At 41.5% G+C, this 12757-nt stretch overlaps 1 protein-coding gene across 1 annotated transcript in view; it reads right to left on the reverse strand.

The window, feature by feature from the left end:
- Positions 1-12757, reverse strand: part of FAM160A1 (family with sequence similarity 160 member A1) — a 273216-nt gene that overhangs the window by 59939 nt on the left and 200520 nt on the right. The gene's annotated exons all lie outside the window — the stretch shown is intronic.

Genomic DNA, 12757 nt, shown 5'->3' on the forward strand with positions numbered 1-12757 from the left:
GGGTATATATCCAAAGGATTATAAATCGTTCTACTATAATGACACTTGCACATGAATGTTCATTGCAGCACTGTTTACAATAGCAAAGACCTGGAACCAACCCAAATGCCCATCAGTGATAGACTGGACAGGGAAAATGTGGCACATATACACCATGAAATATTATGCAGCCATCAAAAACGATGAGTTTGTGTCGTTTGTAGGGACATGGATGAACCTGGAAACCATCATTCTCAGCAAACTGATAGAAGAGCAGAAGATCAAACACCACATGTTCTCACTCATAGGTGGGTGTTGAACACATGGACACAGGGAGGGGAGCACTACACACTGAGGTCTGTTGGGGGGAAATAGGGGAGGGACAGTGGGAGGTGGGGAGTTGGGGAGAGATAGCAAGGGGAGAGATGCCCGATGTAGGTGATGGGGAGGAAGGCAGCAAATCACACTGCCATGTGTGTACCTATGCAACAATCTTGCATGTTCTTCACATGTACCCCAAAACCTAAAATGCAATAAAATAAATGGAAAAAAAAGAAAAAAGCCATAGGTCAATAAGTTTAACAAGGTTGTTTTTTTTTCTCCAAATTATTGAAATATACAAGTAGAATTATGAAATGCAAAGATCAAAAACAGTACGGCTAGTGCTCGACTTACGACCATGATTGGTTCCGACAGACCAGTCGTAACACGATTTGGTCGTAAGTTGAGTATGCTATATGTACAATACTGTGAAATGATGTTATAAAAATCTTTAAGTCATATTTTATCATAATTTTCTTTCATTATTGTTATATATCATAATTTTCTTTGTTCATTTTATGCCATTTGTATCATCTCTACACCATTTTGTTTATTTTTACATTCGTCAGGTTTAAGTAAAACACTGCATTACCAGTACAGCTGGTTTAATATTTGCAAAACATACAAAATTACAAAATACAGGTGCATACAAAAATACTAAATACAGGTGTAAAAAATACCATAGGAAACATTTTCCCAATTGCAAAACACATCAAAATATATAAACATGTACGAAACATTTTACTGGCCACTGGTGCTTGGCTGCGGATCGTTGATGTCATCATCTGAGGCAGCAGTTGGGGTTACCGGAGTTGGTTTTTTCATAAACATGGTGAGCTTTGTCTGAATTGTATGTTTATTTTTTTCTTCATAAATTTCACGATACGGACGAAACACATCGTGCGCCATCCGTTCAATCCTTGCAAATCGTTCAATGTTTGGGTCCATTGCTTCGAAATGTATAAGAAGTTTATTGGGAGGGGTTTGATGAAAAATATCCAAGACACAAAACACAAATTGCTGTACCGAGTCTGGGATAACAGTTGAAATGGTGCACGCGGAGATGGTAGTGCTGCCAGAAGCTGGTCCGCACTGTCGTACGCCCAGCTGGGCAACGTTTGCGCTGCCAGACGCAGAGCAGTCGTGGCTAGAGATTGTGGTCGTAAAGTCGAATGGTCGTAAGTTGCATAGGTCATAAATCGATCAATACCTGTTTTCCTCTTTACCTTTTAGTATGGTTCACCCCAGAGATGGTTCCTCGTTTGGGGCTCAAATAAGTCAAGGGAAGCTACAAAAGATTTAACACAGAACCACCAAATTTAAAAAACAAAATCTCAAAATTCAGCCAAGGTGACATCTTAAATTCGTGCTTTTTATTCCTTCTTCCCATTTTTCACTGAAAGGAATGACATGATCAGTAAAATTCCACAAAATTATAGGAAACCAGGCATAAAACTTCAAGATGTTTTTCCTCGGGAAGTGGCACAGTTGACAGCAAAGTGACAAAGAGCACAGAGCTGCTAAAGCATCCAAAAATCCAATAGGAAGTGTGCAAGAGAACAAGTAAGAGGACTTGTGTCTAGGCTTCTCCTACTCCAGAACACCCCCTACTGTCTCCCAGACTAGAGAGGAATGAGGAAGAATGGACAGGAGAAATGGAGCTAAATCATGGCTGCATGGCAGTCTGTCCTCCCCACTCCTCACTATGACATAAGCAATCAGTGTATTCCTCCGGCAAACTCAGCACCCAATTATAGCCCATTAATATTTTATAATGGTGATAATAATTTGAAAACGGTACTTAATTGCTCTTAAAATCTTCAGTCACTATTTTCACTGGGCATAAAAGTCCAAAACATAAGAGCCAAACTGGGCTCTTCCGGAGTTCTAGCCCACTCACCCACACACTAACAGCAAGTGGGCAACTCACAAGTGTGGCTGCTCTCAGCCTCTCAAAATTTCTATCTGTACTTCTCTAGTCCCCAAAAAACTTTCATCCATCAACCTAAGTCAATAAGGCATGAATTATTGAGCTTCCAGGATGCAGATCATGAATATGTATGTACGTATTTGGAAGACAAGATTATAAAACAAATGGGCTCCACAGTGGATTCTATGAACCCAGCACACATGCCTTCAAGGAAATGGCTGAAATTATTCTACCCATGTATATTGTTCAAGCATGGTTTCAGCCCACAAGAGATGGTGGAAAAAATCAGTTTTTCTGGTAGATTTTTTGCTTCTGTCTTTCCAAGTGCACTTGTACGGAATAATTGGTTGAATGAAACACAGCTGGCTGCTCTTTGCAAAAACCTAAGGTGCAGGCTTTCTTTGAGGTCACAGTTATCACTGCTAATGCCTGTGAGCTGCCTGCAGAAAGGATAGTACGTAATTATCTTCCCTTCCATCCACCTCTAACTTCAGCACATTCACCTCGAGGTCTCTACCTTTATCCACCAGAGATAGTCCCAAACTTTTGCTATGATTTCCTAACAATATCTTTTTTAAAAGGAGGAAAACAACCCACTAAACAAAAGACTACCCTAGTTCACAAGACGTTTGACAGAAATAATGTGACTGAGCCTAAGGTGCTACTTATACAACCATTTCCCATCCAAACAACCTACCTGTCCCCTCTTTCTAATCCTGCCAGATCCAGGACAAGCACTGAAGCCATTTTGGCTACACCTCTCAACTCTCTATGGGTCTCCCACCAGCCCAGGACCCTGAAAGAACATACCCCGATGGAGGGTTTCCCAAGCTAGTGACAAAACCAGTTAAACCGCTTCACTTGTTTTTGTCTGCTACAAACCTCATTTACTATTCCACATCAATTTTTATATGATACTTGCTCTTAAACACGGAACCCACCAAAAATTCATTTTTATTTTATTTTGAGATGGAGTCTCGCTCTGTCGCCCAGGCTGGTGTGCGGTTGCATTATCTTGGCTCACTGCAACCTCCGCCTCCTGTATTCAAGCAATTCTCCTGCCTCAGCCTCCCGAGTACCTGGGTCTACAGGTGCCCACCACCATGTCCAGCTAATTTTTATATCTTTAGTAGAGATGGTGTTTCACCATGTTGGCCAGGCTGGTCTCAAACTCCCGACCTCAGGTGATCTGCCCTCCTCAGCTTCCCAAAGTGCTGGGATTACAGATGTGAGCCACCGTGCCCAGCCCAAACTCATTTTTTAATTGGTAAGACCAAATTGAAAGTAATGAATATGATTTCATGCCAAAACTGCCAACTATTTTGAGCTGGTAGTTCATGTGGTGTCCAACAGATGTCACTGTGTTTCCCTCATAAACTGAAAATATCTCCTAGTATCCCTGTGAGTGCTTTGAAAAGCCCAGGTCTCCTTGATGCACTGTCAGGGAGCCATAGGATGCAGGCCCTTCCAGGGATTTCAGAATAGAGCAGGGAGGCAGGGTCAAATGAAAAATCATGTAACAATAGAAAGGAGCACATACTCAGAATGACACAAGCACCGAGAGCTACCAACTCTAGGGAACAGAGAAGCCTAGAACCTCCAAAGTCAGGGACAGCTGCAGGAGGCTGTGGGATTTAGGATGGTCCTTGAAGAATGAGTAAGACCTGACTACAGACGAGGAAGGAAGAGAACCTTCCAAGCAGAGAAAACGGACTGACTACTGTATAGGAGAGGCTTTGAACCAAGAATGAGGATGACACAGAGTTGAGGGCTGTGGCACAATGCATAGACTAAGAACACTGTAGGAAGTGGAGTCATTCAAGGTTTTAGAGGAAGGATGATGTGTTTAGAAAACAATCCAGCAGTTATGTGTGAGATAATCTGAAGAATGAATTTGCAGTAATGAGACTATAAGCGAAAACTACCACTGGTGAAGATATGTGGAGATAAAGACCCAGAGTGACACAATTGGGGGAAGAAACAAAAAAACAGACTCAAGAACCTTGCAATAAAAGATTGGCACTATATTCCAGAAGAGTAAGAGAAAAAATTCAAGGATAATTAAGGCTTCTACGCCAGGTAAGTGGCGAAAATGATATTATTCACAAAAGGAAGGCATGCAGAGGACGAATTAAGCTAGCCTCAGGAAAAAGACATTATGAGTTTGGCTCCTGACATTTTAAGTTTGAGGAAGCAACAGGTCATTGAGATGAAGAGATCTAGCCAGTGGTCAAATACTTAGCCCCAGCAGCTTTTCAGGCCATCTGTGCAGAGCAATGATAGTAATCATGAAGGTCAATCCATGGAGAAATAGTCCCTGAGGCATGCCCACATTTAGGGAAAGACAATATCCAGTCAGCAGAGCAGACGAAAACTAAGAGAGTTCAGAGTGTGGCATCAGAGAGGAAAAGAAGAAACTCGGGTCCAGGGAGTCAGAAGCCCCAGGGGTTGTTAATAAAGCAATTATTTACAATTCCAGTATGTTTAAGGAAATGCTAAGTGCATTTATTAGTCTGGTGAGGAAAAAGCTGGGCACAGTCCTTAAGGGAGAAGTAGTCATCTCTTTTAGGTAGTGTGGAAAGGTTTTACAGCTAGTGAGTGGGACAATCTCTTCTCTCTTAAATCTTGAATCCTTGTGTCCGTATTTTCTCCACCCCTTTCCTTTCTCTTGAATACCCTTCCTTTCTGTTTTCTTCTGTTCATCACCACACTTCCCAGAATGCCAATCCATACTAGTGGCCTCATTTTGTCAACCACCAGATGGTTCCTGACCCCCTTATCTGACTGCCTCTGCACTGCTTACTATGGATATCAATGTTCACCTGCCTTACAAATCACATTAGGGTCTTTTCTCAGCTCTCATTCTCCCTGACCTCTTTAGGATATCACAACTCTCCTAGTGTACTTTCATCCAAACACACTCCTCCACGCCCTCCCTACCTGCTCACCTTCAAGGTTCAGCACAATGTCACTCTCTTCCTCCCCCATCCACCCTAGCTTCTTTCTCTGTCACAGTACTTAGTCTTTCTTGCTTAAGTTAACATGTCAGTCTCCTGGATCCCAGATTATAAACTCCATGGAGATGATAGGGTTTTTCAGCCATCTTCATTTCCCCAAGGAGTCTGGCAGAGTATTTTGCACCTGGTGCACACTGACTAAACAGTCTTTGAACAAACAATATTATCCTTTTACTGCATATGAGATGGCAGAATCCGTCCTGCAATAGTTATGATAATATCTTTGCATATAACAGTATATGATTTTTCAGAATGCACTTACATTTCATTTTCATATCCTATAGGGAAGAAAGAGGAATACTACTATCCTCATTGTACAGCTGAGGAAATATGATATGGTTTGCCCAAATCTCATCTTGAATTGTAGCTCCCACAATTTCCATGTGTCATGGGAGGGACCCAGTGGAGGTAAATGAATCATGGGGGCAGGTCTTCCCCATGCTATTCTGGTGACAGTGAGTAAGTCTCATGAGATCTGATGGCTTTATAAAGAGGAGTTTCCCTGCATAAGCTCTCTCTCTTTGCCTGCCACCATCCATGTAAGATGTGACTTGCTCCTCCTTGCCCTCCACCATGATTGTGAGGCCTCCCCAACCATGTAAAACTGTGAGTCCATTAAACTTATTTTTCTTCCCAGTCTTGGGTATGTCTATCAGCAGCGTGAAAATGGAGTAATACAAAATGTGACTCAGGGAAGTCACATTGGAAGCTTTGCACAAGTTCACACAGCAGTAAATAGAGCCAGGACTAAAACCCAGATCTCTGACTCACAATCTAATGCTCTTCCACTGCACACCCTGACTCAGCAAAAATTCGTGTAATAATATGCCTGATGTGGTGATACCTGTTCTTTAGAGATTCATTTATTCATATCTAGTATGTTGTTAACATTTCTACCTGCCACATTGGAGTCCAACTCTGATTTTAGGTTCCAGAGGACAAGGATCAACATACTGAATGAGGCAGTAACTATAAGCTACAAAAAGTAGATTCACTAATGTGTTTCTAGAAAATTTTAAGCTGCAATTTACTTACGCATTAAACCTAAACATACTCTACAGGAATCATTTATACCTGCCAATTATTTCTCTAAGATGCTGATACTGGTAAACGGACATGCTGATGGCTTCCACCTGCCCCTCTAAATCTACTCTCCACCTTTTTCACCTTGCCCTGTAACCCAGTAGACCTGTATGGACTTTTTTCCCATGGTTCCCTTCAATACACTTTCCACTTGGATTCATGCAATGGAGTTCTAGCAGGAGACTGGAAGGAAGGAGGAGAAGGAAGCTTTGTTATTGGTTCCCCTGAATCCCCTCTGAACGGTTGCCTCAGGCAGGTTGTAACCCATGACTGAAGTTCATGGCTTTTATCAGGTGGGCCTCTCCACACATGTCTCTCTGATGCTTTACAGCACATTCAGCACTTAGGGGTGGCAACTGTGGTAAAACTGCCCAGAATATAGCCACAAATTCTTTAACACTGCTACTATCAAGAGGTAGGATCTATGTCTTTCCCCTTGAAAGTGAGTGGTCTCTGTGCAACTATGAACAATGAAATATGGCATAAGGGATACTCTTCCAGGTTCCAAACCCAGCCTTAGGAGACTAGCAGCTTCTATCTCTTGCCTCTGTGGCACACTCACTCTTGGAGTTCTTGGAATTCAACCAGTACAGGAATCCAACTACCGGAGGCTGCCATGCTGCAAAGAAGCCAAAGCAGCCCTGTGGAGAGGCTGTGTGGAAGGAGGGAAAGAAGGAGAGAGAGAAATCTAGTCAGCCCCAAGCCGATCAGGCCCCAGCCAGCTGAGATCACAGGCCCCTGACATCACAGAGCAGTGATAAGCTGTCCCTACCATGCCCTGACTGCATTCCTGAACAAAAGAATCACAATTTGTACTAATAACCAACAGTGTTTTAAGTCACTAAGCTTGAGAATAGTTTATTACATAGTGCTAGATCACTGAAACACCACACTGTTGTAACTAGTCCACTTATTAAGCTCCCCTCAGTACCTAGTCTGAATGCCATCTATTCCCTCTGAGGCCCTGACTAAATACATATGACAAACATTAGGGCTGATAATCATATTCTATATTTCTCTTCTTCTGAAAAAAAAAAAAAAGGAAAACCATACTTTCCCCTGAGGTCAGATGTGGCCTGGTGACTTGCTTTGCTTTAGACAATGAAATGTCAACAGAAATAATATGTGTTACTTCCAGATCAAAGCTTCAAGAGCCAGTGGGTCATTCACAAAGTTCTCTTCTCCCTGACATCATCTTGGGACCAGTGATGTTAGTTCCAGATAGTGGAGGCTCTAAAACTTGGATCCCTGAGTGAGGATAACATGGAAAAAAGCTAGCTATAAATTGCTCATCCCACAATCAAAGATGCAGTGATGATGCAATGCAAAGATGCAGTGTGAACAAGAGACAAGCATTTGTTATTTCAGCCCCTGAGATTTCAGTGTTGTTTGTAACGACAGCATAATCAACATGACTGGTACTATAAGCTCCCCTGTCAAGCCAATCCTGAACAAAATGCCCCCATGCGTTATGGGTCCATTTGAACTCTTGAATATTCTGCACACCAGCAAAGAGGTCTCTAAGCAAATATATACAACCATCTTGTACACATCTATAATCAGAAAAACCATGGAAATCCAGTAACCATCGCAGTGGCCTTGGAAATGCACCTTGCAGACTTCCAACAACAGGGAGCATTACTGAGCTGGGGCTGCTGCTGCTAAACTCTGGAATGCTCTCCACATTCGTTCTGAGGCTACACTCCCGCAGGTTGCTCCCAGCCAGTGACTGGGAACACTGAGTATAGTAGGCATACTAAGGCAGGCCTGTTGCTGGGAGACACAGGCCTGTGATAGCCTTTCTCAGACTGCTCAACAGTCTAGGACACTTCCAGCCAACCTTCTCTTCCTCTCTCCTTCACTTGGGGTCAGACTGGCATTGCAGTCTGAAAGCTCTCCCAGCCTTCCCCCATCTTGCTCCTATTTTCTTTCACACAGGCATTTCCCCAAATAAAATCCTTGCACATTTAATCCTATCTTAGCATCTGCTTCCCCAAGAACCCAGACTAATAGAAAGACACCAATGAATATTCAGCCTTGAAAATTTAGCTTTGACAAATTAAACATACAGAGATAACAAAACGAGTTCTTGTTGAATGAGGGCTGTCCTATTAATCTGAAGTCATAAATAACCAGTTTTGTACAAAGTGATATCTGTATCTATAGCTGGATCTAATTCCTATATTACCTATGTTAACAAAGTATGATTTTATTTAATATGACTTTTACAAAGTATGATTTTAACCTTAAATTAAAAATGTATCCTTTCCCATATGTCTAAAATAGGCTTCCAATCCCTTATCCCAAACCCTGAAGACCATGTGTATTTTGGAATGTAAAACTTTAAGAAAAGTAGTACGTACATCTACCGTATTTGACAGAACATCCCCAAGAAGGACTGGGGGCAGTGCCTTATAATCAAATATATTACTGTTTCTTCCACAAAACATACAAACATTAACATAAGTGAGTTAAAAGTAAATAGCCTCGAGGTGGTTCAGGTAGGTTTCAGTATCAAATGAGTTCAGCAAAGTTTGGCTGTAAACCAAGTGAATTGTAAGGAAACATTCTGTTTCCAGACCTTTTTGAAGTTTAAGTTGTGGATAAGGAATTGTGAACCTGTATGTTCACACTATAGAAAACTATGTAGCCCCTTAAAAAAAATCCAAAATGCCATTTTACTAACACAGAAAAACAAATGGCCATCTGGATGTGAAAAGCACGTAACACAGGAACTTGCAAGAACAACTTGCAAAGGCTAAGTATTGTGTTATCCTTACATAGAGTCAAAGAGGAAAGCGGAGACGATCTTCACTTGTCAAGGACTCCCACTCCCCACCTTTGTAATGACTCAACACTTTGTAATGACTTCCTCTCTGGTTCAGAAATGCTGTGGAAATATTGTTTCAGCATGAAATTATTTATGAGACAGAGAGAATAGGTTCACCTCTGTAAACTGCCTATGCTGACAGCAGGTAACTCAAATGTTATGAATAAGTTGGTGGCTGAGAGAGTACACAAAGAAAATTTATTTAGGATACTAAATAAGGCTCATAGAATAATGAGAGGTGGCCCATAAGATGGCTGAATAAGAACTGCTCCAGTCTGCAGCTACCATTGAGATCAACATAGTAGGTGGGTGGTTTCTGCATTTCCAACTGAGGTACTCGGCTCATTTCACTGGGACTGGTTAGTCAGTGGGTACAGCATAAGAGCGTGAGCCGAAGCAGGGTGGGGCATTGCATCACCCAGGAAGCACAAAGGATTGAGGAAGTCCCTTCCTAAGCCAAGGGAAGCCATGAAGGTCTGTGCCATGAGGAACGGTGCATTCTGGCCCAGATATTATGCTTCTCCCACAGTCTTAAGAAGACCTGCAGACCAGGAGATTCCCTCCGGTGCCTATGCCACTAGAGTGCTGGGTTTTCAGAAAACTGGGTGGCCGTTTGGGCAGATACTGAGCTAGCTACAGGAGTTTTTTTCATACCCCAGTGGTGTCTGGAAGGCCAACAAGACAGAACCATTCACTATCCTGGAAAGGGGGCTGAAGCCAGGGAACCAAGTGGTCTAGCTCAGTGGATCTCACCCCTACAGGGCCCAGCAAGCTAAGATGCACTGGCTTGAAATTCTCGCTACCAGCACAGCAGTCTGAACTCAACCTGGGATGCTTGAGCTTGGTGCAGGGAGAGGCATTCACCATTACTAAGGCTTAAGTAGGAGATTTCCCCTCACAGTGTAAATAAAGCCAAATTTGTAAACAAAGCCACTTTGTAAACAAAGTAGGACTGAACAATGAGAACACGTGGAGGCAGAGAAGGGAACATCACACACCAGGGCCTGTTGTGGGGTGGGGTACAGGGGAGGGATAGCATTAGGAGAAATACCTAATGTAGATGACAAGTTGATGCATACAGCAAACCACCATTGCACATGTATACCTATGAAACAAACCTGCATGTTCTGCACATGTATCCCAGAACTTAAAGTATAATAAAAATGAAAATTAAAAAAATATATACAGAATAAAAAAAAATAAGGCTCATGTCAAGGCAGTGGACACAGAGTATGGAAAACACAAGACAGGAGTCCTTCCAGTAGACCTGAGCCCAGACTTCTCATATCATTCCCCGTATCAAAGGGGAGAACATAGGAAATACGGTATGACTGCTCTCACCAGGAATGCCTCAAGAAACACTCAGTTCTAGACTTCTTTGTTCATGTGCTTCTGAACCCCTGTCCTGCCACTCATGAAACGGCTCCTTTCTTCATCAACCACATAGGGAGCCAATAGCCAGAGGAGCGGCTGTTCACCTTCCCTAGCCTGCTCCTTCCCTAACAAATGATAAAAAAGCAAACAAACATACAACAGATTGAGAACAGGGAGAAAAATTAATTAAGAAGAAAAAAAAATCCATCTTTGTTCTCCCTAGTTGCTATATAGCCCTAAGAGAAATTGTGAGCAATGTACACAAGTTAAGGGATCTTAATTAGAGGTTGGAAATTCAAACTTAATACAGTAACATTCGCTTTTCATTTTACATATTCAGTATTGACTCTTTCTCATTTTTACAATAAGCATATATTAACTCTATAGTTTTAAAACTCTCACATTTTAATTATGGGCGCAACTGAGGATATCACATAACGTATGTAAAGTGCTAGATCAAATGCTAGTTATTATTCTCTTACGAACCACCGTCTGGGAAGGTACTAAGTGCCAGTACTCTGTTGGCACTTTAACAAACATTCCATTTGTGTGTTGTTTCTTCAGACTCCTAAGTCTAAGGTACTGTGCTCAGCATTGGAGATATCCCAATGAAAACACATGTGATAATATGCCATACCAGAAAGTGTGCATGCCACTGGGAAGACAGACATTAAGCAAGTAATCGCACATGTAATGATTTAACTCTCCTTGTGCTAAATGAGCACTCCTATGAAGAAGTGTGAGGTGACCAGTAAGATCCTCATAACAGCTCTCCGAGGTGGCTCTCATGCTCAATTATGGATAGAGTTATCACTATTGTTTGTAACATTAAAGTGTACTAATTACAAAACATAAAATTTCCTGAACAAATAGTATCATAATTATCACTATTATAATAATGACAGGAAATTATTTTATGTCAATAGGTCAATGAGGAAAAGGATGGAAATAAATGAAGAAGAAAGTCTAAACGTGTGAGAGTACATATGAATAATTACTGCCAAAGAATTTCTATACTACTCTTGTGTTCCACTGAAGAGGAAAATTCTTTCATGCAAACAGAGGCTTAGAGGTCTTCAGTGCAAGACACCTGTCCCATCCCTGGAACAACAAAATACTGGCAAACACAAAGTTAACCTAGAAACAAATACAAATTTTGTATTTTCCAAAGTTAATCCTCTATTTTCCAAGAGAGATCTAATTTCACAGACTTGGTTCCTTTGTGCCCATAAACTACTAAAACAACATGGAAACCTCAGTATTTTTATGTTTAAACTACATCAAAGATGACCTTTTGAACCTAGATATAACATAAAAATCCAAGTCAAACCAAGTACCCTGTTTGGTTTGGAAAACATGGCCACTACACTGGAAAGGCACTAAATAGTAAGGGATAAACATCTTCTGTCAAGACCTGCTCTAAACCAGAAACCCCATCAGCATGGATGGCAAGGTTTCAAAGTTGCCATAATCAGGTATTTTTGGATTCTGTAAAATAAGAGCCCATAGAAATTGAACTTCAGGATGCAGAATGGTGGGCATTCCATCAAAGCAACATATGATCAAGTTGCTCTTTGCTTCTGTCCCTGTCAGAGGTGTGATTCCAAAATCTTGACAAAGATCCTCTGAACTAAATACTGCAGCAGTCTCTTTACTTAGTGAAGAAAAAACTGAAAATCAGAATTCTAGGCACAGGGGTGTCTCCTAACAGCTCACAATGGAAAACATATCAGTTGATTTATTATACAAAATGAGAGAGTCATAAGAAATTCAGAGTGGTGCTAATGAGACAGCCAACCTTTGATGGGGTCTTAACTTGGCTTCACTTTAATTTTTGCTGTCACAAAATTGTTACAATAAAAAATTATGTTCCATTAAGTAGATGGCAAATCTATGGCACTTGTGCTACCACTGCGCCTCTCCATGCCCACGGCAGACCTTGCATTTTCTATGACAGACTCAGCCTTGGAGGACAGTTTGACAGTTCCAAGCAGCCACTACCCATGAAGTGAGGCAGGCACAGAGACAGATTCTATGCCAATGTTCCTTTAAGCTGACTGTCCTACCTGACACTCACAATACTGTATTCTATGACACCAGATGAAACCCATCAGATTTAAGCTGTGGCCATTTTAAGATCCATGTTTGATATTGCTAAGAAATATGGATGGAATGAGAAGAAAAATAAGTCTAAAATCACCACCAAATCAATTACACTGTGTT

Source organism: Cebus imitator, unplaced genomic scaffold, assembly GCF_001604975.1.
Source record: "Cebus imitator isolate Cc_AM_T3 unplaced genomic scaffold, Cebus_imitator-1.0 Scaffold800, whole genome shotgun sequence".
NCBI classification, from domain to species: domain Eukaryota; kingdom Metazoa; phylum Chordata; class Mammalia; order Primates; family Cebidae; genus Cebus; species Cebus imitator.